Raw genomic sequence first — 26,292 nt, 5'->3', positions numbered from 1 at the left:
ATGGAAATTGTACCATATTATTTGGGTACAAAATGGATAACTCAGGAACATTTCATCCTTCACTGAGAATATGTATGAACCGGTTGCATGATAAAATTCTTTGTAGTTTCATTTAGGCTCTTTATATGCCATTATAATGCACTTCTTTATTCATCATTTAACAACTACTCGTCCAGTTACTGGGAGTTTTCCTAACGATCATCATAATCACAGTTGACAGAAAATTAGGAAAATTCTCTTAATGTGCAACAGTTTACCAAAGGATATAAAGTTTACAGATACAGTAACTTTATGGTCTTCGCTTACTATCAATAAAAATATAAAAGGAATATTTTTAATTCCTATTCAAGTAGAATAAGGCTTCAAGATGTGCTTTTGCGCATCTTATAAGCAGTGGCGAGTCTGTGGGGGATTGACGTTCTTTAATGTCTGCCAGAGTCCCAACACTTACCCCCTTTTCTTCTTTGTTCCTGTTTCTTTTTTTTTTTCGCCTATGCACGGATGACTCCTCCTATTTTTTCATTGTTGATTGCCATTGGGAAATTTGGTTTTCACAGCAATCATACATGCAACGCTGAGGAGGGCAACAACCCTCAGGGGCCCCTACTGGTCTGGGTCCCCAAAGCAGTTGCCTCCTGTGCCTGTTGACAAGCAGCGCCTCTGCTTGTAAAAAAGCCACTTTGCTACTTACATGCATGATAATCATTTTTAATATAGAAATGACCCTTGTTCCTCTGCCTGAAAAACCTCAAATATCCACAAGAGGGCAGTACTGGACCACTTTTGAACAGCAATGCCCACAGTTCAACAGTTCATCAAACATGCGCCTCTCATTATAAGGATCATTTATAGGATTAACTATGGTTATCGATCATTAAATGGTTCACTTGATGTTGGATTGAAAAAAACATTTTTTTTTTGCGTGGAATTGCTGACATCTCAGGGGGACTGTTGAGCCCCATTACTCGAATGCATCTCATTACGTATTAATTGCCACTTAAAGTGATTTAATTTGGTAATGCCTAATTTGCATAACTCTGCCTGAAATAGTGATTATGTCGTAATCAGCCTATTCTGACAAATTCCAAATCATTCAGTTTTCCGACTGAAGAATCATCATTCTACAAATTTCCAAAATGAGTAATGTATTAACAACCGTACAGTTTATTTATCTGCATAAGAATGTGACACCACCACGAATGAGTAAGGCAGTGATTAATGATCACATTGGGGTTCATTATAATGTGACAAATGCAACACGCGGATCAACCTTTATGACTTTCAAAATAAGACGTTAAATGACAACTTGACACAAATCCCTCTCAGTAATCTGCGTACTGTAACGCGTTACCGGCGGAGGACGCGGCTGTGCGCTCCGGAGTCTCCATAAAAGTTAGTGCGCACAAGCTGAGCTGTCAGACTGGGCTGAGACGCGGCGGAGTAAAGACTGGAGGCTCAAGTGATTGATCAGGATCGATCCCGCTCTGAGACAGTCATCTTGTTCACACGAGGTGTGCGGTCTGATCCTCTTTGTGAAAAGGCGCAGCAACAGGACGCAGTTACATGTCATTAAACACAGAGTCTGAACAGGCTCCTGGTTGTTTTTGGACTCTATCGGGATAATAACACGCAGCAGGTTTGGATGCAGGAGAGACTCGGCTGTGCGGCGGTGGAGGTGCCCACGCTATACCGCCTCAAAAAGAAGTAGGTGAAGAATCGTGTCTGATCCTTTTAAGGCTGTTTGATTTTACACCAGTGGGGGGGGGGAAAGAAAGCCACCACTCCCGTTTGATCATCAGTCCAGGACGCAAATGTCTCCACATCACAGACACTACTCTGGATTGTAGCAGCAGCTGCAGCCCCACCGATGGTTTGAGAGGGCGTTAAGGTGCGGGAAGGGAGTGGGACAATTACAGGTAAGAGCCTTTTAAGCGTTTTTTACCACACTATAAACCATTTCTCGAGAGCCGTTAAGAGTTTTCCCGCCAGTCAGTGCGCACAGATCCACTCTTTTATCCACTGTTTCATTTGGAGACCATCAGCACTGCATCAATAACTAATCAGGACTGAAACAATTACTTATGACGAGTCATTGTCTCCTCATTCTAATAGGAAATATTTATCCGTAGCTTAACTGATTTATATTTCTGTTAAGACACAAATAGCCTAAGTGAATTTATTTTCTTCCCAATATCAAAGTCTGGAAAACAACCGCTTTCTGCAGTATATTTTTGTCCGTGCCAATAATAGTGAAGTCATACTTGTAACTGTAATCCTCATTATCAGAAAGTGAAGTTTGAGATAAAAAACCCCCCAACATTTTACATCATGTTATTGCAGGATTTAAAAAAATGCATTTCCCCCCCATGAGGTCTGTTCAAATATCAACCTGATAAACCAAACTCTCATGCAAAAATCATACATTTTCAAGCCTTTAATTGTATTTACTGCAGCTTTCATTCACTTTAATTTAGCACTCAGTATACTTCATTCACTAAGCCAATAGTCCTGAACACATATACAGCTCCAGAAAAAATAAAAAGACCAATCAAAATGTTCCCTAACTCAGTGTCTTTACTTCACATGCATGTTATCCATCCTCTGCCAGTGTCTGTGGAATTTCCAGACAGGTTGGTCTACGCCTCATTCTGCTTATCGAGGGAAGGCTACTGATTTGATGATCACCTTGCGAGCCATCAAACAAAGCCAAGCTGCTTACATTTTTTTTTTTTGCGCCAAGAGTGGCATAACGTCACCCAACAGCAATGTGAACGACTGATGGAGAGCATGCCAAGATGCATTAAAAGCTGTCAGGTTTATTCCACCAAATCCCATTTCTCCCCCCAGCTGAAACATTTGTATTTTTCTGTTTTAAAAATAACCCTAACCCCGGAAAAGTACTGTATCTTTTTGTTATCTAAGCCAGTTGTCATTCTCTGAAAAAATAAACCTAAATGAGAATATTTTATTTAGAAGTTTGGAGAAATGTTGTACACAATTAAACAAAAAAAATAATTGTACTCAACACACCAGCCTGTAAATGGTAGAAACAGAGGAAAACATATTTTTGCAGTGGTCTCTTCATTTTTCAAGGTGCAGGTTATGTCAACAGAGAGCAGACTGTTGAACAAAGTCTACAGTCGGGTTGGAAAGATAGCCTACGTCTTGAATTTAGATCAGAGGAAGTGTTCTGTTTTAGCGTACGTACTGTGAGATCACCGTTTTGCTTCCAGTCTCCTGGTAGAAGTCACCAGTTTTAAGAGCTAATTGTGTATGCAGAAGGACATCTCTGTTTGGGGGAGTTGGTAGGTGTGGCATTTCCAGTGTAACCACCAAACTGCTGTCAACTGGGAGTCAACTGATTGAAATGTATTGATTTGACCTCCAGCGCCGAGACTAATGTCGGCTCACCTGAAGCAAACGGCGCGACTCCTCTGATGATGAAATACAGTGACACAGTGGCTGATCCGCACACTTCCATCTCCACCTGCAGCCACTTAAATAATGCTTTTAATTTGTCAACTCCATCAGGAAGAGGTAAACAGTGTATAGTCTGATGAGGGAACACACAAAAGATGGTGGCAGACTGTATGCAGAAATACAGTACTCACCAAGAAGGAGAGAGCAAGAAGATGACTGTTTATATGATTAAAATAATATGTTGTATTTATAAAGCACTTTTCAAAAACCAAGTTACAAAGTATTTCACAAAGGCAGCAATATATTAAATAGCAAGACAGCAATATAATGTCTCAGTGCGACTACAGAATAATGCTTGAGGCAAAGCTCGAAGAACATCACATGTTACAGCATGATAATATTTTCACAAGATTAGCTTTCTCCTTCCTCACATTTTCACTGTCCTTAAAATAAACACCTCAAAACGTATGGCTTTTAGAACAAACCTTTAATAATGAACTCTCAATTAGACTAACATTTAAAAAAACAATAACTCAAACTGCAACCCCTGCATTGTGGCCATTTCTTATTTGTCCAAATCATAAATGTAATTTTGTCTGTTGCTGGTAGAGAGTCACAAAGTGTATTAGTTTTATTTTTGTGTATCCTTTATTTTAGCAGGGAGGACCCATGCAGAACAAAGTTTTTTCCAGTGATGCCTTGCAGTAGTACAATAAAATAAAGAACAAAATAGACATATATAAACACAGTTAAAATAATGACAAATACATTCATAACTTCAAAGCCATGGTCTATTTAATATGTCACATTTTAAAAGTTGAAATAACTTTGTAGTGCAGTCACTAACTCTTTAAAAATACCACATGATACACAAGGGGGCAGCTTAGCTATCATTTGAAAACTATTCCACACATTGGGTGCACTAATACTAAAAGTCGTCTTTTCCTATTCAATCCTAAACCTTGATCCCAGGTTTGGGATCGGGTTATTTGGCTTGAAATATTTTTAGATGAGAGAACAGAATACTGTTTTGCTCTCTTTGCTGACCTAACGATGGGCCAGCCTACACCGCTACATAGGTCATAATGGTCAGTCTGAAATCTGTGACTTGTGATAAAGCTAAGTGTGCTGTGATTTACTGCATCCAATGACTTCAATACAGAAGCAGCTGCATGTGTTTAGCTTGCACAATCTTTCTTCTATTTCTCAATCTTAGGCAGGACTTATTTCTATAAAGAAACACTAGTCAAGGCCTTAAGCTTTCCAGTTCAATTTTAAATGTGTGACTTTAAGTCCCAAACCCTTGTACTTAATTTGTTGAATACATCCACAGTTTACAGTATTCAAAGTAGACGAGGCAGCATCAATGCGGCTATGTATTCACTTTTTTGTTGGGCTCAGCATTAGTTTGAGACCAACCTGAGTGTGTTGGAATACATCAAAGAGAGCATTACTGTATGAGGGCACAGAAGAATATAAAATTGTATCATCAGCATAAAGAAACATTTTACAATTTTAGTAATTCTTCTGTAATGTCATTAATTTACAATTCAAATAGAAGTGGCCCCAGGGTAGATCCTGGGGTACTCCTGTGCTCAACACCATAAAGGGTTTCTTTACCTGCAATTATTGATTAAGTCTTAAAGTCGTAAAATATATGTGAAACCAATTACACGCCATCTAATCAAGACCAGTTAATCCTAGTTGATGTATTTGAGTGCTGATGCTTTATTTCAGACACTCACTGCTATGCTCCTTTATAAATCTACTCCACCATATTTTTCACAGAGGGAAATACATTTTACATGTTTGACAACTGTTGTTTATGAGATTTAATGTGCAGGAAACTATCATGAAGTCTTAAAGTGCCAAATTGGCTTGTTTGTCTCTTGTGATCTTCACAGAAACAAGTATCTGGTCGTATCCTGTTACAGATGCCCTTGAGTTGTTCCCTGTTTACCATAAAGACGTGTCCTCCTAAAAGCTCAGAAAAGAGTTCAAATTATCCAGTATTCAATAAAAATAGAGCGATTTAGGCAATTATCTGGGAATGCTGTTTCATTTGTTGAGCGTACCAGTGTTATCTTCTGTTATATTATCAATCATTGCAGGACCCCTTATCTGTATTTTGTGTTCCTTTGGAGAGGCCTACCAGTAAGTAATTTGGTAAACACAAGAACCATTTTTAAAACATTTAAATATAACCCAGGGCAGTTAAGGGCAAAATAAATATTTATGTATGAGTGTATGTATGAGTCAGTATACTTTCACTTCAAGAAAGAATAACGCTGCCTCCGTTGCTGCTGTCTCTCAGCACAAACTAGAGAGACACAAATCACATAATGACGTCTCTGGCAACTTCCAGCAACTTTTTTTGCAGCCAACATCTCCTTCCCTAAGCAAAGCCCTGGCAGCCCCGGCACTCCCCAGTTAGCTGAAAGCATTAGCAGCAGCTCCTCCGCCACCAACATTGAGGTTTAAAAACTCCCCGGCTCAGGTCAGACCGCTCCCCCTTCCAGCTGGGCGACCTGGTGCCGACCGTCTGGCCAACTCTGGCGGATTGTCCAATGTCACCTTCACTTGACCTTCTTTGCGCTGCCTCGCCATCGATCCAAAACAATGACACCGAGGCTTCATGGTCTGCTGCTTCGCTCCAACAAGGCCCACTCGGTCCTGCCTGTGAACAGCTGTGACATGCAACTCGGCAGCAGTGGGGGGTCTTTGAATTTTTGTGTCTGTGTGGTTTTCCTAGGTCTTATTTTGAAGCATCTTTTTTAATTATTGAGTAATAGTGCAGATTTGGGACCCACATTTATGAAGGACTGTTTTCTAAAAATACAGAAAGCCTACAGTGAAAGAAACATATCAAAGTAAGAATGATGAAACATTAAGGAAATTGTCATATGGAGATACATTGTTTTTACGTCCATCAATCTGATTAAATAGGACCTCCACCATTAAAGATACAATATGTAGATTCTGCCACCAGGGGGCTCTCAATAAATACAATAACAAAAGATAACATTGAGGCTTGCAGGGAATCATGGGAGTTCTTTCTGCTACCCCTTGGTTTTTAAATGCCATTTTTCATCCAAGCCAACTCACATTCAGAAAACAAAAGTGATACTAATAAAACGTATGATGGTTGAATTTAATTGGGCTGCTTGAGTGTCAAAGCTCAGGTGTAGTGCACGTCGGCTCACTGTCACAGCTAACTGGAGCACTCAGGGCCTTAAATTAGGTACAATAAAATCTGTCAGCTTATAAAAACATTTCAATTTATGTTGACACCATTTTATGGAAAATGTATAATACCAATTTGTGTGTACGTTGTATGTGCAGTCATGCAACTTGTAGCAAGTTGAACTCACACTGAGGTGTGTCAGAGCGAGAGCTCGACGGATTAATCAGCCGACCGATAATATCGGCCGATATTAGCATTTACAGTGAAAACCGTATCGGCTAATTTAACACAGATGTGGGCATATATTGCTAGATTTAATTACTAGCAAAGTAGCATTTCATTGCCAGAAACGTATATGGACCTGACTCCAGGTGGCCATTGCTCTGACAATCTCAACGTACATTTATTTTATTTTATATTTTATGTTATTTTACAGGGGCAGTTCATATTAATAAACATTTTTGTAAACATGCCAGAGTAAGCCAAATGGCTAATTTTCATCTGTTGTCCCTGGCCGTATTTTATAAAAGGCTCCCGAAAAAAAACCCGAATTCAAACATTGCTAAAAGCTACAAATAGAAATATCATGACGGTAATTTACTCGAGAGACAGGCCTCAGTTTGATTGCAAAGCTGATTTGAGCTTTCAGTTTGAGTTTGTTGTAGTCGAGCAATATATAGCTGAACTCATTAAGTCACAAATGGATATATTTTTCTAAATCACAGAAAGTAAGAATATATATATATATATATATATATATATATATATATATATATATATATATATATATATATATATATATATAAGGGTTCTGTTTGTATTCACTGGTGTGGTAATGGTGTGTCCATGACCATGCCAGTGCTGTCCCTTCACGAGCATCCATGATTGATTGGGATTGCCCCATTCACATCAACAAACTCCAGCTAATTGTTACATTATACACCAAATGTATTGACGTAAACATAATGCTCACATACAAAAGACTGAATTTGATTTGTTGAAGTATCACTTTAAAGAAGTATAACAGGCAGTCAAACTATTTTCAATCTGTCTTCTGTCTGTCTATCTTCAATCGGTTAAATTGAACAAACTAATCTTTGCATGGCAGGATCCATATGGTTATGGATCAACTACACGACTAATGTGTTGACAAGACGTCTCCGCTGGTGAAGCTTCTAAACCGTGAACAGATTGTACTTTGTTCAGTCTGTCTCTGCATTGTAGCCAATACAAAATAGTTCATTCTCTGCTGAATGATAACAGGAAACACAAACAGCAGGAGGGGATGAATTTGTGCTTTTGTGTGGAAACAAATTATTAAAATGGAAGTCCATTTCCTGTACGGTACAACTTGAATTGAAATTAAATGACTTGAATTGAAATGATGGCAGCTTTGAAGTGGGGCCGTTCTTTTAATATTCTTACTTGAACATGAATGATTAAACCATTTTCAGTCTTTCCACGTCTTTTGAATGGAGGCCTTAAACTGGGTTATATCAACAAAACTACCCAACAACCCAAGTTATTCACTGAGAGACTAGCAATGGACACAAACACACAGAAAGTTATTCGTTTGTGTTTATGTTCACACACAGACACCAAGAGAAACCACAGGGAGAACCTCTCACTATTTCTGAAGGTGAGATAATGAATCAGTACAGAGCGCTGGAGTCCAGGGCCCTTTCTGAATAGCCACAGTTCAGTATGCAGTATGTACTATTCAGTAGGGAGTTTCAGTATACTGAACATTTCAGTATGGATACTAACTTCCAGGTTTTATGCAGTATGGATCGGATGCGTGCTTTCAGGAAATGAATTGTGTTTTACCCACAATGCTGTGCGAAATTAAACGTAAATCATCACGTCACTTCCGCCTCCAAATCAAAACAAACGAGCGTGGATTAATTAAAATCCCGTCTGAAATCACTACTTTAAATTAACAACAGAAAATATAACAAATGTCTGCATTATTATAAAACCTTTCCCCCTCTATTTAAATAATGATTTAACTATTTAAATACGTCTTTATTGGTTTATTTTATATTCTGTATATTACTGCCTTTCATTTATACTTTCCTTTATGTACTGTATGTTATTTAGTTATTTAATCTGTCTTTTACTTGATTTACATTGTGATATTGTTTTGTTTACCTGACTGTATATGTGCATTACTCTTCTTGAATAAAGCTAAACAAAAAAAACCCCCAAAAAACGGGTGAATGCAGCCGGTTCGGGAAACGTAAATGACGTCACTTCCATACTGAATGAATCAGATGAAGTAGGGACAAATATCTGCCTACTGTGTGTGCATACTGAATAGTAGGTACTAAACAGTATACAGCACAGATAGTTAGTACTGCATACTGCCTACTGAAAGATTGAGTAGGTACTTGGCAATTCGGATACGGCCCAGGAGTAGATATAAGCTCCCCCCACCTGGTCTTAATTAAGATCCACACACACACACACACACACACACACTCACACCTGACTCTGCACTGAGCTGATTCCTTCACAAACCTGTGGTTGAACCAGATTTTCCTCACCAATAATATTAGTAGAAAAAAAAGAAAATATAGGTCTAAGAACAATGAAATAGCCAATGTTGGAAACTTCATTCATAGTAGGGATCTTGCTACTATATGTGTTTGAACTAGAGCATGGCTCGGGCCGAAAAGATCCAGACTAAACCAACCTGAGCACGTTCTCTCTGGCCTGTGACTATAACTGTATTTATTGGCCCGAGCCCGATTAAAACCTGGCTTTTTAAAAAAATGAGCTGTTTGTTATAATTAAAGTTTTGAGTCGTTTGATTGACAGAAATCTGTTCAGATGAGACCTTAATGAGCTCAATACGGAAGCATGTAGGCTACTATATTAAAAAACAACAATGTATGGATCCCTTTAAGCACGGATAAAAAACATTTTTTTTTTTTTACAAACTGTCTGTTTGTCTCCCGGCTGTTTGGCATTTCCAAGCAGAGATCTATCAGTGTGAGTGTATCTGAACACTGAGCTGTGGTTCTGTGTCTCGGCCTGTGTTCTGTGTTGATGCGCCAACATCTCTCTGACCGACCCTCTGCCTGGTTCCCACCTGGCCTCCACCTTTCCCCTTAGGATATTTTGCTAATACGAACTGCTTCCCTGTTGCCGAACTCGCTGCTTCACCGACCACATCTCCTGTCAGAGCCCAGACTGATGCAAGCCTTTATTTTGAAAAAAAAGAAAGAAAAAAAAGCCCTTCTCGGCCCAAGGTCGGGCTTCGGGTTCCTTAGGGCTCGGGTCGGGTTGCAGACCTCTAGTTTAAACCATATTTTACCTTTAAAAAAAAAGCATAATTTTTTAATCATTTTCTATACAATTGGTATAGGAGATGAGACTGGATATTTGATTTCAGTCATACATGAAAAGCTCTTACGTGAGATGAAGAGCCCCAGAAAACTGCCCCTGGGTTTCTTCCTCGCTTCTTGGTATAAAAGACTTTTTGAAGAGGTCAGGTGTCTGCCTTTATGGACGAGTTTGTGCTTCTAAAACCAGTGGAATTTGTATAAAATATTGGCGAGTGATTGGCACCCACTGTGCGAGTGTTTGATGTGAGTAGGAAGGAAGCGAGGGCTTTTTTTTCCCCCTCCTCTCTTTTCACATTCTATTTGATCTGTGGCTCGCTCTGCTCTCCCTCTGTTTCATTTCAAGTACAACAAATTCAGCCGTTGAATAAACAGGACCTCTGCGGAAATGATGAAACAATAGCAACTGGTTCAGGTACTTTTTTTCTTCTTTTTTTTTACATTGACCTGTCTGCTTCTTTTGATTTGATTTTTTTTTTTTATCACTCGCCTGGTGACTGTTTTGTAGTTCCTTTCACCATTTCTCATATTGGCTGCTGCGGACTTGTGCCCACTATATGTCTGATAAATGTGACTGTAACTCCTGCCATTGATTTTTTGACTTTCTCTTGCTTTAACACCCTTTAACCACACTGCTGTGAACTCTGAAAACCCACACCGTGACCCAGAGGTCCACACTTCCTCGGAGAGTTACAGCCTGTCTGGTTTAACAAAACAATCACAAAGCTGTGCTGTCTTCAGTTATTTTCATTTAAATCCCAAATTCTCTCCGTTTTGGACTTGTCATATTTGTTATACAAATCTGCAATTCTGATGCACACACTTTTTAAACCAAAAAAAAAGAAGCATTTTGAAACTACAATGAGTTAGAGTCCTTGATTCTGTTAACATGAGGATTAGTTTGAAACTTGTTTAGACATCTGACAGTTCAAGCTGAACAAATCAATAGAATTTGCCTGGTGTTCCTTTTGTCTTAGCTGTTATATTCACTAAGTGTGTGTGTGTGTGTGTGTGTGTGTGTGTGTGTGTGTGTGTGTGTGTGTGTGTGTTATTGAGAAGAAGTCATTGTTGCAGTTGTAGATTAAACTGTATTGGCATATTTACCTCATGTTGTACACTTTAGAATGATCTTCACATTGCTAGTGATGTTAGCAATGTACACTAATTCTACGCTACAGAATATAGACTGTATAAAACATGGACGTAGTCTCAGTGATGTCACCCATTGATTTCTAAAAAAGAGATTTTAAACCCAAACTATGGCGGTCGCCATATTGTCTCAAACTTACTTTTAGTCAAACTAGAAACAGTGAAGGAGGAGAGGTGGAGCCATGCCCCTACTTTAGCATTAAACAACCCTGTACAGATATTCAATAACCACATGAGACAGTCAGACTAATTTCATTGTTATGTGCCGGGCTGCTTATATGTTTATGTTTGCTGTCCAGATGGGTATTGTAACAGGGAGTAAATGGGACGGCTGGGGCTTTTGAAACCAGCATCAAGTGGACACTGGAGGAACTACAGTTTTTGTACACCTGTGCTGACTTCGATGTTAAACATCAGTGGTTGTCGCTTGGCGCACAATTGTTTATTACCCCTCTGTCTTGAGCAACACAACCATAATGCTTTTGCATGCTTTAGAAGGCTTATGTGCTTGATAAATATGTCCTCATTCTGCATGAATTATAAGGTGGTAAAATGCTACACTTACTGTAGCATAGCGTATCAAGATTGTAATTGATGTACACTTTACTCATAATCTATTCATAATAAGAGCTTCTTAATGGGTTGGAAAATGCACACATGCATACCAGTGCTTTTTGGTATTGGTGAATGGGTTTACATTAAAGCTCCAGTGTGGAGTTTTTAGGTAATTATGAAACAGACTGAAATGAATACTGATGCCTCTATATGACATACTAAATTAATCAAGACCATCAGTAACAAGAATGATTGTTTCTATATTCTTATAAAAAGCCTGAAAATGACTGCTCGGGGTGTCAGCATAGAGCCAAAACAGCTACCTGACATTTTCCAATGAAAAGATTCTTAATGAGTGAAACATCTGACTGTTTTAAGAAAAGCAGGATGACATTTATTTGTCAGAAAAGACTACCAACACATGTACAGGACAATCCGCAAAAACTAAAGATGGACCACTTTGTCCACAGGGGGGCGCCAAAATTGACACAAACTGAAAGTTCCTCACAGGGGTTTTAATTCAAAGTCCTAAACAATTGTTACATGAATGTACATTTGTTATTATATCGTCTTAGCATTTAATGTTTAGATATCAGTCCCAGAGAATGTTTTAATAAAATATTGCAGTAATTGATAAAGAAAAATATTCCTTAAATGATGCTTCAGTGGACCTCTAAAGCAGCGATCTCCTCCAACGTGACAGTAAATGTGAACAATGAGGTCAGGATTACCCTGGCTGCAGAAACACAACCTTTTCTTCATGGACTATTGCTTTCTCTACACATGCTTCAACGGCTTCTAGATCTTCTCTTTCCATCCCCGAGTCTTTGGCATGTCCACCCCTGGCCTTTCATGTTTCCATTCACACTTTCCTCCCTCTCTTCCAGCAGTCTTACTTCATGTTAGCTGTGATCCTGTTTCATGATAAGGGAGAAAAAGATGGTGAAGGAAAACAGGAGATGGAAGCAGAATGAGAAAAACTTAAAATGACGGGAAGATAAGGACAGAGCTCCGCTGGTCTGTGTCCAAGTTTTTCCCCCCCACGTGCCGGTTTTATCTCTCCAGCAGCGCCTTGGTAGCTGCTCAGTGTGCGGCCCAGTGGCTCCTAAACATGTGCCCGTCACGCAGGATAAACTCCAGCCTCCAAACAAACACGCCAACGCACAGTTTGGACAGGAGAAACATCTTTCTCTCACATTCTCCCCTCCCACCCATCCCCTTCCCTCAGTTTGGTTTCTTTAGCTGATGGTTTACGCAGGGCTGCGGGCCTACAGTACTTTCATGATGTGAGCCGAACCCATCTGGGACTCAATATCCTGTTTACCAGCTCTCAGCACTCCGAAAACCCACAACACTGAGCCGAGGCAGAAGTTCAGAACTAATTACAGTTTGTTCAGGTCACGGCCAAGGTCGACGTCTTCTCCTGCGCCGCTCCCTCTGCTGTGTCGTCTTCTGAAAACAAACTCTGCAACTGCTTTTTTCTCCTCTTCCAGTCTTAACGTGTTTTCATGTGAAGCTGTGAGAGCAGAGGTCCAAGCAACCTCTTCTGAAGCGGTTATGGTGGTCTTCTCGATAACCCAAAAAATAGAGCTGTTAGCTACCCCCTGTAGACTGAAAATGTTTTTAGAAGAACATCTAATGTGGGCGTTTACTGTGACCCAGTAAAATTATATTTATCTCATCTGCTGCCATGCAGCCTGACATTTTACTGAGTGTTTTTCTCCATTATGATTAATGTCTCACAATACTCTGAATAGCTTCTGCTTATTTTATACAGGAGGCAAGTTTTTCAGTAGAAAATGGAAAAGCCTCGACTAAAGCAGACGGTGATGCAAATAGCCGTTGGTGGTTATGGTTAGTAGGGCTGGGAATCTTTGGGTGTCTCATGATTCAATTTGATTTCCATTCTTGGGGCCATGATTCAATTGAGAATCTATTTTTGATTCAAGACGATTCTGGATTCATGATTCAAAGTCTATTTTTGAATAAGTACATATTTCAGGATCTACTCCAGTCATCTGAGAGACTGGCTGGATTTCTTGCTGCTCCATTTGGCATTCTATTGAGTTAAAGAGCTAAAATTAGCACTTAGCAGGGAGTGACTGATGAGCCCAAAACAAGAAAATCGATTTTTGGAAGTTATGAATCTATTTAAAATCTCAGAAGATAAGAATCTTGATTTTTACATAAATCCATTTTTTCCCCCACCTCTAATAGTCAGGGTAGTTAGACTCTGACTTCAGAGTCCAATGGCGGTCTGGCACTGAATGGCTCCGAGGTTATTAAGGAGATTATTACTGTCAAAAAGAGAGGGGTAAAAAAAAAGCTAGACCATATCTGAATTGACAGTGTTGCATAACTTTATGTTCCAATGAGTACTTGAGTCAAACAGGCATGACAGAAGATTTCAGAGGAAGGCATATCTTTGTAGTAAATTATTATTCTGATTAAATCCCCATGATGTGTGTTGCATCCTAGTTAGCCGCACAGCCTTGTTGAAACAACTTACTCCTGTGCATCCTGACTGGAACTGGCTTCAGAATTAGGACAATGAAATGTACACATTGTAAGAAACTGCATGGTGAGGGTACAGCAGGGTTCACACTACAAGATATGATGACCACTTATGGACCTGATTCCCCTCCTCCAACAATCCTAAGGGTACTTCCCATATATTTGCCAGATTTTTCTGTGATGCGAGTTGTGCTAATAGTGATCCGATCTACTCGGATGGAATCGTACATTTTGAAAATGTTTAATATTTTATATATATATATATGTATATCGGGAACCCGAGAGCCTGAGCACTCAATCTGTGATTTGTCACGTGGAACGAAGTGCTAGCCAATTGAGAATTGAGCTGCAGCTGATTTTTACTCACCTTCATACTTTGCTACATGTACAGCCCATGTTTACACTGTCTCCATGACTTCATTCATATGTTTGTCTTTTTTCTTTTAAAACATTGTCTCCGCACTTCCCCTACCCCATCTGTCTTGTTTCACTAGCAGGGTCCGGATTGGTAGAGAAAAACAAGATTCTACAAAAAATGTGTTCATGATATGCATCTCCAATCCGGCTGTTATATCTTTGACTTTCAGGCAGCCAGTTCTCTTATTTTGAATTCTTAGCTTCACATTATATTTACATTTGGCATATTTGATTTTGCAAACATAATTTTGCCGAAGAACTTTAAGTAGAAAGTAGTCCAAAACCCATCCTAAATTCCTCCTGCCAATCATCCGCCACGTTTGTTTACTCTAAAGTTTCATTGCACCACTAGAGATTTTGCTAGATTTGTGACCGGAATCTGTAAGTATGTGGTTTGCTGTTTAAGTCATATTGTTGCTCTCCACACACTACATGAACTAAACTCTTTAATCTATCATTATCATCGTCGTCGTGTTTGGGGTCTCTCACGTCTTGAACATCTGTGAAGATTTTCAAAATCTTTGAGCGTTGGCCTTGCGTAACTTCAGCTATAAAACTGACATTTTGAGAACTACAACGAGGCAATGACAAGAATAAATGAATCTCTGTGAAGTTTTAATGTGATATTAATGCGAGGTTCTCCTTTTTGGCACCTGTCTCCCTCTTAGAAACCCACAGGAATATACAGACGTGAACTGCTTCACAGAGAATTTGTTTTGCTTATTAGACATTGATAAAAAATATGAATTTTTTATATCTGCACACCGCTACATATGAACATCTTTTTGAACACATGACCATATTCATTCGATGTATCCCCCCCATCTTTATTTATGCTCATAGTTAAATATTTATCTTCTTGGTGTATGTTGGTTGTGTGGAAAACATACAGAGAGCCCTGTGTGTGTTTCCCTCTGGCAGACTCTCAGCCCCTCCACACACTCGCAGCGAGCTGCACGCCTGCTTTGGTTCACTCTGCATCCCCGGGCTATTTAACCCGGGGGGCTGTAACCTAAAGACCTGATACTGGCAGCCTGCGGCTTTCAATCTGACCGCTCTCCCCCACTTATCTGGCAAATAAGCCGTTTTAATTGCTTACACACAGAGCCCTATCAGGCCATGTAGTGAGCATGGAGATAAGGGTTACACAGAGTCAGGCATTAGTAACAGGATGAGAGGACCGCAGAAAAACAGAGCTGCGGGGTCCCAAGAGGAGGAAGAGTCAGGAAATAGCTACGGTCTTCCTATTAATTTCAAACTCTCAGAGCTGTTTTCGCAGCTAACTGTAGGGCTCAAGAGACGGCTGTTGTGCACCGAAATCAAAGCAAATTGGAATGATCTCCTATAGATGGTAGTGTGTGGTGTACTGACAGCAATGTGCAGACTAGGAGTGACTAAAGTGTAAAATCCAGACAGTAGGGGTGTGAATCTTTTAATATCTCACAACTCGGTTCAAACCGATCCCCATTCACAATACATTCCCTATTTGTTACAGGATGTGTGGCTCAGGTGGTAGAGTCGGTCGTCACTCAACCGTACAGTCGGGGGTTCGATCCCCAGCTCTTGAAGCCACATGTCCGATGTGTCCTTGGGCAAGACACTTAACCCCAAGTTGCTCCCGTTGTTTTGGCGGTGGTGTGTGGATGTGTATGACTGGGATTAGTTTCTTTTGATGGACTCTTTACACAGCAGCCTCTACCGTCAGTGTGTGAATGTGGAGGTGTGACCTGCGGTGTAAAAGTGCTGTGAGTAGTCAGAAGATTAAAAAAAGCACTCTTTGCCAATGAAGCCGTATGTGTTGATCAGCAGTTGCTGGATGATGTTCCAGTTGTTTCTAACCCGGGTGGTGGCACCTGCGGCTCAGTCGAAGAGTCGGTCGTACTTAGAACATAAGAAAGAAGGACTTTTGGACATTTTGAATGGATTCAGAATCTTAGAAATTAATAGATGCGATTCTGATGGGAATCGCCCCCCCCTCCACACACCTCTACCAGATAGTAAATGTGCAAAATGACCTGGACAATTTTTTTGTTTTACATGCATTTCTTCAGAGCAAAAGTGAAGAAACTTTGAACACTGGTGGTTGATTCTGAATATTTATAAGAAACCAGGAATCTGTTACGGTGACTCTGGTGCAAAAACTCTAACAGTACACAATCCGGCAAGGACGGAGAACAATACAAATGGTGAAGTTTCAAATTGTGCCCTTTATTTGTATCAGGCCACAAGGGTCATTTATGAATGTGCATGAATGTATTTACATTTCAAACCTTTTATTTCTGGCATTTTACTGTCTGTTAGTCATTCCACAGGCTCCAGCGACCTTCCTTTCCAGAGAGATTTGGTTTGTTGAATTTTCCCTGTGTATTGTTTTGACCCATGTGGCCCACATGAAGAGCTAGTCAACACAGCGGCAGGGTAAATGTCATCTACACTAGGCCTCTAATGAGACCAGAGACTAAGGAGAGGGCTGACACCATCATAGGCTCGGCGCTGAGAGGCTCATTTACATTCCACCAGGCGACAGCTGGAGATATGAGAGCGAGAGAGGCAGAGTGGAAGAGAGAGAGCGAGAGAGAGAGAGTGTGTGCTGGAGATGCAGCAAGAAAGAAAAAACATGGTCCCAGTTTGCAAACATTTCTCAGAAGAAGAAATGATCTCACTGGTTGAAGAAAACTTCAGCAGGTGAAGTCAACTTTTGTTTTTTTTTGTAGCTAAAGCTGCACAAATCAGGACTTTTGTCTGAAACATTGTAAAGAAAATGATCAACATCAATGAAAGGAAAGTTGCTTATACGTGTAATTGCAATCCTAAAGGAAGTAATGACACAACTCTGTAGATTCCTCCCCACTAAGAGCTTTTCTGTTTCTTTCAGCTTATTGTTTTTGTCTTACCTCCATAGCTTTATTGTTTTTAAGCCCATTGTACACATGCACTTCTGAAAAATGTTAAAAACATTCAGCATTGTCGCTCCCACCCCATTCTCCTGCTGGTTTGCACTGTGGGAGGTAAGGAAGGGAGGCTTACTTCTTCATTTAGTCCATGAGTGTGTATCCAAAACGCCTCTCTTTTCAGCAGTTTGTCTCCCCCTCTCTGGGAGGGACAGTATCTCTCAATTCCCCCAAAACCCGACAGATGCAGCGGAACCATGATTTGCTTGTATGTAGTGTCTTGCTATTGCATAGTCCATGTTGCATTATGTGTTCAAAGACAAAATGTGTTGCTAAGCAGTTGCAAAATATAAATGTCGTCACCCACTCCCACTCGCTCACAGTGGATTTCCTGAATTTTTCATGCTGTGTTCACACATTGTGAATGGGGGACTTGCGGGAAAGGTCCGGGTAAAGACTGGGAGTACTTCGGCTGGTTGGGTTCCCGCACAAACATTTTAGGAACATTTAAGGAGTTTTGACGCCTGTGTGAAACGCTTACATGGAGTGAGTTAGTTATTCTTACACGTTCACCATATTGACATTATGAGGGAAGGGAAAGCATCACATATTTTTTTACAAACGTTGTCATGACCACCAAAAGAAAACTTCCCCCCCCCCCCCCCCCCCCCAAAAAAAAAAGCTACAGCCAGCAGCTGATTAGCTTAACTTGATTTAGTATAGCATAAATAATTGACACTTTCTACATTTTATCTTAAGAAAACAGAAGAGTCAATTTGTGTTTTACAGGTTTTTTTATATTGACTTTTTGTTAGTCTATTTCTTAAGTTCTTGTTTTCGTCGTTAGCTTAGGCAGACTGTCGGACATTTGGCAAAGAATTAAGACTGTAAACAAATTCTGCGTTGACCGTAGTGAAGATAAGTGATTCCACGGCAACCATAAACATGTCGTGTCTGTCTTCTATTCCTTCTTCTATTAAAGTAGAAAACAGGTGGATCAAAACTGGTTGGATCATCCATCAGAGCAAATAAGCGTGTCTTTTAGTTTGATGGTGTATAACCGTGGTTGCACATATCATAAGAATTGAAGTGTGCAATAAGGAGCTCAGTATTGATAATATGATACTTAAGCTGTCGATCATCCAACCTTAGACCAAACCTGGAGATGAGGCATGACACAGGGGAGCAGAGAGCTAATATTATGAAGCCTGGAGATCAGCTGCTAAATAAAGCAGACCTTTCAAGTTCCGGCCAGCCACATTAGCCCTCAGCGATCCACATAATCGTGTTCTCTGCTTTGTGACCTTTAACAACATGAACACCACGATCCCTAATGAAGAATAGGATAATGTTTTTTTATTTATTTATGTTAACTATGCTTCGCTCTCTAAAGCATCTTTATTATGATTTTAACATGTTATGTTAGTTTGCATTTCTTCCTCTGAATTCTTCCTCAGGTTTGATGTCTTTAATCACATGTCATGCAGATTGTCTGATGTACTTAAGGGGTTATCTCGGGGTCTTACATCAGCTGCCATTCTTGCCATCTGACAGAAAAAGACACAATTTGTTAAGGAGAATAAGGAGCAGCGGAGGCGGTGATGAATACACTCTACACCACGTCCCTGCCTCTGTAGCTACATATCCTCTCTGGCTCAACGTCAGGATACCATGCACTCCCGGGAGAGAGCGAGGGAGAGAAAAGGGAAATGCATTCACGTTGGCTGGCAAGTACAGCAACACACCAGACATGAGTAACAGCAAGCCTGCAGACTTCAGAACCCACTGAGCTCCAGTCTCAAGGCTCCAGGTTCTGTTGATTTGTTGATGTGCGTGCCAGATGTTCCAGGTGCCACCTGAGATCCCCTAACAATCTGTCATCCAGGAGTTGGCAGACAGATTCATGTTAAGATTATTTAATTAGCAATAGGTTCTAGATTGTAAGACCCAGAACCTCAGGTCAAAGTCTTTGCAACCTGGCTTTCTTGCTCATGGCCATTTCAAAAGATCAATCAGGGAACAGACCAAACAAAGGGTTAAAGTGAACTTTTTTTAGATACATCAATTGGTTATTTCCTGCTGTGGAATAGTTGACAGGAATTAAAGGCTTTGCTTCCTGCCTTTCACTGCACCAACAAGCACATAACTCCAGAGTTTTCAACTTTTTATTTTATTTAAATGGAATGATGTAATCATGATATAAGAACTTGGCTTGTGACCAGACGAAGAGGCCTCAGATCCCAGTGAAAATGACATAGGAAAGTTGTGGTGGAATATCTGTACCTATGTATTGAGGTTTAAGTGTTAGATCATTATGTTTATTCGCTGTTCTCTGGTGTCAGTCAGACCTGATAGAGTTCAGCTGTGACTAGAAAGCAAGGACAGCTTGGTGTGTCAAGGGTCTTCCCCTTTATATCTGCACAGTGATTTATATCATCACAGATAAGTTTAGGTCAGTAAGTATCTTTTCTATATATGCAAAGCCTGTGGACGAGTTTGGGAGAATTGGCACAGCAGGGACACATCTTCAGACGTGTTCTTGCTACTCCATCTCTGCTCATTCTCGTATGTATAAACTTTCTTCAACTTAAGCCATATGAGTCTCCTGAATCATTGTGTGTGTAAAGTCAAGTTCTTAGTAATTTCCTCAACAAAGTGTTGCTGTCTGATTTTTATAACCCTATTTAGACTACCGGATCGCCCCTGTGACGTTTCGCCTTCAATGTGAATGTAGAGGGACGTAATGGGGGGGGGGGGGTTTCAGTGGAGCCAGCAAGGGGAGCGCCCGCTGTGCTGTGCAATGTAAAAACGGAATGTGAATTTACAGACTGGGACTTGAATGTTACCCCATAACGTTAGTTAGACCTGTCTGTTTTTTTTTTTTTAATGTACAATAGTTTTAAGTAAAATACGATAATTATAAAGCTGCAGTACGATATTGCTGTATTTTCCATCTGGCAACTCTGGAAGGGTGTCACATTGTCAGTGATGGATGAAAAGCAGTGCCACGCGATGCCCTGCGACCATCATATTCATGTGCACACCTACGGAGGATTGGTTAGCTGCTGCTGGTTGAACTGAATCTGTAGTTTTCAGTCACTTCGATGCGGAGTTCTCAAATAGTGAATTTTAATGAGTTTTAAAAGCAGCATAGGAGCCAATTATATCATCAAGCTCAAGGTGCTGACAGCTAATTATGAAACCCAGAGAGAGGAAACACTTGCAGGGAGATGTCTCTCTTTCTAAGACAGCTCACCTGACATGCTGAGAGGGATCACTTTTAAGGCAGCATTTCATGAAAAATATCGGGAAGAGGTGAGACGGTCCTATATCTTGTAAAATGAGAGCTGATGAAGATCCAACTTAGTAGCAATGCAAATTGTGCTCATGGAGGCTGTCCGTTAGCTGCTCTTGACTACATGGAGGAATAAATGCAACTTTAAAGGTCGTGTGTGTCTCATCTGTCTTGTTGCTAACTCTTTCCGTAAATCGACGTGAGCATCAACACTGCACAAATACAGCCACTCTTAGCAAGTACACAGCCGGTAATAAATGCGAACTAGCCTGGTTGATCTATTACTGCTAGAAGTCCTGAGTGTGTATTTGCAAGTAAAAAAACCTTACGTTAGCCGGCTAAGTAAGACAAATAGACACTAACGAGGGAAAGTGTTTCACCAATCAAAAAGTTATCTTACAAAATATATCAAAGGAGAAATATGTAAGATATCTACTGAATTAAATCATAAAAATAACTTCCTGTATGATCAGACATTAAGGAAACATGCTATGTTGAAGTGCTGGCTTCTCTGTCAACAATGCAGCAGCCAGTATGAACTCTCAAAATGGTCGGTTTTTGTTTTGCAATTCAGGGATTGGACGCAATTCAAGCCGGCGAGTATGACAGACGTGGGAGTGGTTGACCAGCTTTCTGTGAAACAGCCAGATGCTAAACACCGTTGGTTAGCTTGTGCTAGTGTGTGGAAGCTTGCAGTGTAGGTACAAGAAACGTGTAGGTAAACATACACACGATCTGCAGTGAGGTTGCACTTCTGGGGGCGATGGGCCCGGGAGGGAGGGGCCCTGCCGTTTGAATATTGTGTGTACAAGCTGCAGTGAACATTTCTACTGACTCTACCTTTAAATCATTAAAGGTTGTAATGTGAATTGTAAGACCCTTCCATTGTGAAACTTGTCCCATACTAAGACATTCAAAGTCAGGCGATGTCAGAAGTAGTAGTGGGGGTGATATATTCAAATCATGGCAATGTTTCACTTGCAGATCGGGTTTAGATTGAAAAACTAAAAACTTGGTGTTAAACTCTCCTTTATTCATCCTTAGCATTTCCACCTAACATGATAATTATGTTCTTGTTCTGTTTGTACCATAAAGAGACTACAGAGTTATTAATTTGTGGTGTGAAACTCTGGATTATAAGAAAAAAAATTACAATATCTCCTTTTTATGTGTACTTCATGAAGACTCATCATTACACTCCAGAAGTTTGCAGCTGCTTCCTGAGGTGTTGCTTTTTCCTTAAACAGCCTTATTTTAAAGAGGTGTAAGAGCTGTCTTTATTTGTAGTGTGACAGGTGTCTGAGAATGTGCATAAATGAATCAGTGCTCGGTAAATTAGAACACCATACATCTAAATTAAACTCATCACATATATAAAGAACAGGATGTAGAACTATCTACAAATATCTTCTGATAATTAGATTTTGCTTTGAATGTAAAAATATTTGTTACAGTGTTAAACGAACCATTTGAAAAATACAACATCTGTTCTGACTCTTTAAACTTTATGTTAACACTTTATCTTTTCAAAGTAAAAGACCAAGCTGGTATTTCTTTGGAGGGACCAAGTAGTACTGAAATACAAAAAAAAAAAAAACTGCAGGTCACAAAAGCAAAAGCAAAACAATCCCCATTATGCTCCATGTTAAAAAGTGGAATGTTTTTTTTGCCCCTAAAGCTCCCACGATTGCAAATTGAATTCCTCTTCATTCATTTTCTGATTAGGTCATATACAGTAAAAGCTGATATCTTTTTTATACGGTGCCTGGCTGAGTTGACTTACAGGTGGATTTTGATTTAATTTTTAAAAAGTTGTTTTGGGGGGGCTTAATGCCTAGTTAGACAGGACAGTGGATAGAGTTGGAAATCAGGGAAAGACTAATGGAAACTAATTTGAAATGGACTTGAAGCATTGTATAGTGTATCACTGCTGCACTGCTGTGAAACATTGACTGTAGCAGCAGCAGTTCAGCAGTCTATCTGTCATGCACCGCACCCAGTCGCTACACTCCCTCACTTGACTTTTAAAAGGATTCACCATGACCATGATCCAAACGTTTTCCCACTTCGTGCCACCCCTACATCATGCTGTGTTTAGAGGTTATGGTCAGTTCATGGGATTCTGTGAGACCAGGTCTTTCTCTTCCAAAATGCACAAAAACTTTTCAGGGGAATGTTGATAAATTGCTTAGTAATTACCTCCCCAGGTTACCTTAAGAAATTGAAAAGCAAGCAATTCTGCATCACTAGCCGTGCCTCTGGGATTTTAAAGTTTGGTCCGCAGGCATCTGTGACAAATTGACTGCTCACTTGGATTTTTTTAGTTGTCCCCTCCAGACTTTGGCATATTTCTACTGGGAGAATATTCACAAACAAAGAGACGGTTGACTTTACGTGTGTAGGACTGTTATCTGATCGTGGGCTCGGTGTTTATTCCAAAGCTTAATGATACCTCCAGGTCACAGTGTTGTGAACAACATTCAGATAATTTACCAGAGATAATATGACTCAATAGCACGACATGATTCTAAGAGTTGTTACTGGAGTTTTAAGTAATTATCACTTTTATTGACTTCAGCAGGAGCTGCAATAACATCCTTTAAGTTTATCTCTTCCAACTAAATTCTCTGGAACAAAAAACCACTAAAACAATCTTCTTACAGTCTCTTGGGCTGGGTTGGCTAGACTAAAAAGTCTATTTTAATCCCACTTTGACAAACTGGAGGAATTAAAAACGTTTTTGTTCTATTTGAATGTTTTTTCATATTATTATAACAGCTTGCACCATCCTTTTCTGAGCCCCCGAAGGCTGTACGTTCCTTCAAACATGGAAGAACATTCCAGAAACCTTACAATTGATTGAAAGACTCCTGAATTAAAGACCAACAGCGTCGGGCAGCTCGACTTGCAGGCTGTGGGTCTGTAAGGCAAGGCAAGTTTATTTATAGAGCTCATTTCAACAACAAGGCAATTCAAAGTGCTTCACACGAGACATCAAAAGCATCATGACAGAAGAAAAATTAAACATGAAAATAGAACATTTAAAAATCACTGAAATGATTAAATCTGAAAATATGTTGAAATAAAAATAATTTAAATGAAATTAGTTGAAATAAATAAATAAAAATATAAAAAGATTCAGCAGACCTGCAGTTTTCTGGGAGTTTGTTCCAGATATGAGGAGCATAGAAACTGAACTGTACTCCACAACTTTCCCTGCAGGCTGAGAGCTCAACTACCGTACTGTAGGTAGTAGGAGTGCAAACACCACAAAGTGAAAACAAACGGTACTGAAAGAGCGACACAGCTGTACAGAAACTGAATGTTGTGGACTTCGCTGAACTCGATAGAAATTCTCTTGTCTGGGAAAACCCCCCGAAACAGACTGCGACTTATATTCTACTTTTTAATGTACTAATCCATTCCTGTCCAAACCGTCACAATCGAAGGCATGGACAACATTGAATCTCAGTTTAGTTTAGTTTATTTGCACATTTTTGAAAGAAGAGTCAAACAGGATAGACAAGTAGAAAAATAAGTAGAAAATAAAACACGTGCAGGTGAGGTAGAAACCTTACTTTAAGAGATTAAACAAAGTTAAAACAAAATACAGTAAAAAATAACAGAGTAAAAATATTTATTATCACAAATCAAATTTACCCGATTGAAAATGACATACAAACATTGAAAACATAAAATAGAGCAAAACCGGACTTACAGTTTGTAGACAATATAACAAAATCAGGACTATTCACTACAAATCTCCTTCTTATTCATCCTTATTGTTTCCTTCTGCTTTTAACAATCGGAGGCAAAAATCCTGTCACTATATTCTAAACAAGCGAAAGTGTCACTGCGTATTGAGTTTTGAGCAGAACCTGCACATTGTTACATATTGTTGGCACAGCGAGGAGGAAAAACAAACGAGGCAGAGTCCTCCTTTAAAGCCACCAGCTTATACACAGTCGATAAACACTTGTTTTAGAAAGGGATTGACTGCACCTCACCGTACGTGTGTATTTGCATGGAGTTTAACCCGCGTGTCCGCCCTCGTGCTTTCCAAGCTCGCCACACGCTGAGCGCAATCATTTAGCCGTCCAAACAGCACGTCAAGCGCTCACAGAGTGACAGGCCCTTTAATCTCAGCGCTTCAACAGATTTCAGTCGTCACTTCACCAAATGCGAGGAGTCATGTGGCTGTGGAGGTTTTTAAGGAGAACTTCTGAGTGATAGTAATGAGCTCGAGGAGACAGCAGCGCTGCGGTGGTAGTCGGCACGGCGCCCAATTATCTGCTCGCACCTGTCGAAGTCGGTCGTGGCTGTACGGAGCGACGCTTTCAGGCGGCATGAATGCAAAACCCACCTCTCTGCTTTCTACTCCGTGTTGTCTTCTCTCATAATGAGGGGAGGTGTTGCTATGGCACAAGCACTATAAATTATATATTTTAAAAGAGGATCTATGAAAGGACATCGCTTCTCACTGGATGGTCTGAAAATCAAAACAGTCGCACACGGGAAGTGGAGAGATTCAAATTCTGCTGGATTTAGAAGAGCTGCTGTCAACTGCTGTCAATCTGTCAAGATTACAGCCAGCTTTGTGCACTTACATTTTAACCGCTCGACCATTTGACAGGTTTCTCTTCAAAGATAATAATGGAAGCAGACTTCCTTATTATTGCAAGTTGAAGCAAATCTTTCCATCTTTTCTCTTCAAATAATATCTTAGTTCATTACGTCATGATGTGCAAATCGTGGCGTAAACGTGGTGGTTGCCATGATGGAAATACTGTCTCGTTGAAACATTTTAATTTAAGTCAACTAACATGTTGCTCAGCTTTTTGAGGAAGCACCCGCATGTGCAGGTCGTGCTACGGTCCTTGTCCGCTATCTCTACCCTTGACCATTGCCTCGTGTCCTCCCTTTATAAGGAGCACTTCAAAGGGTTAAACATCATAATGATGATTCTGGTATCCAGTTTTTTACATCTCACATGTCTACATTTCCGTGTGAAGTACTTACATGATAGAACAGCAACATTGTGCTAATCCTGTGATATAACAGAAAACATATCATGTGGAAAAGTTGAGTTTATTAGTCTGTAAGATGCTCCACTGCAGACACAAGACAGTGGCTGTTTGCTAATGTCAGACTCAGAGTAGTTAAATGTTCTTAAAGTTCAACACAAAGTCAGTGGGAGGAGGTCAGGTCAGATCAATGGACCAAAGAACAAAATGCTCGAGTCTAATGCTGGAGACTGTTTACAGATCACGAAGGTGAAACTTTCCTAACAACAAGTAGCCATAGTTTTGATTCTACAACTTCTTTTGGACAACTACAAATGTTGAAATGTCCAGGAAAATAATGACCCATTTTTTTAAGATGAATTTTTTGGGCTTTTTGTTCCTTTATTGGAGAGACAGGACAGTGGATAGTTAGAAATCAGGGAGAGAGAGAGAGAGAGTGGGGAGATGGAGACGAAAAGAGATCAGATCGATAGATAAATAAATATGAGATGACAGA

General features: G+C 40.0%; 1 protein-coding gene across 2 annotated transcripts in view; it reads left to right on the top strand.

The window, feature by feature from the left end:
• Positions 1-1,385: 1,385 nt before the first annotated feature.
• tafa2 (TAFA chemokine like family member 2) overlaps positions 1,386-26,292 on the top strand; it is a 74,670-nt gene continuing 49,763 nt past the window's right edge. Inside the window, exon 1 of one of the 2 annotated variants that reach the window (XM_020634755.3) lies at positions 1,386-1,916. The gene's annotated coding sequence lies outside the window, so the exon portion shown is untranslated. The remainder of the gene's footprint in view (positions 1,917-26,292) is intronic. The other variant, XR_010665175.1, reaches the window with a different exon arrangement.

Source organism: Labrus bergylta, chromosome 23, assembly GCF_963930695.1.
Source record: "Labrus bergylta chromosome 23, fLabBer1.1, whole genome shotgun sequence".
NCBI lineage: Eukaryota > Metazoa > Chordata > Actinopteri > Labriformes > Labridae > Labrus > Labrus bergylta.
The sequence above is the reverse complement of the archived record's forward strand: the minus strand, read 5'-3'. Positions and strand labels throughout refer to the sequence as shown.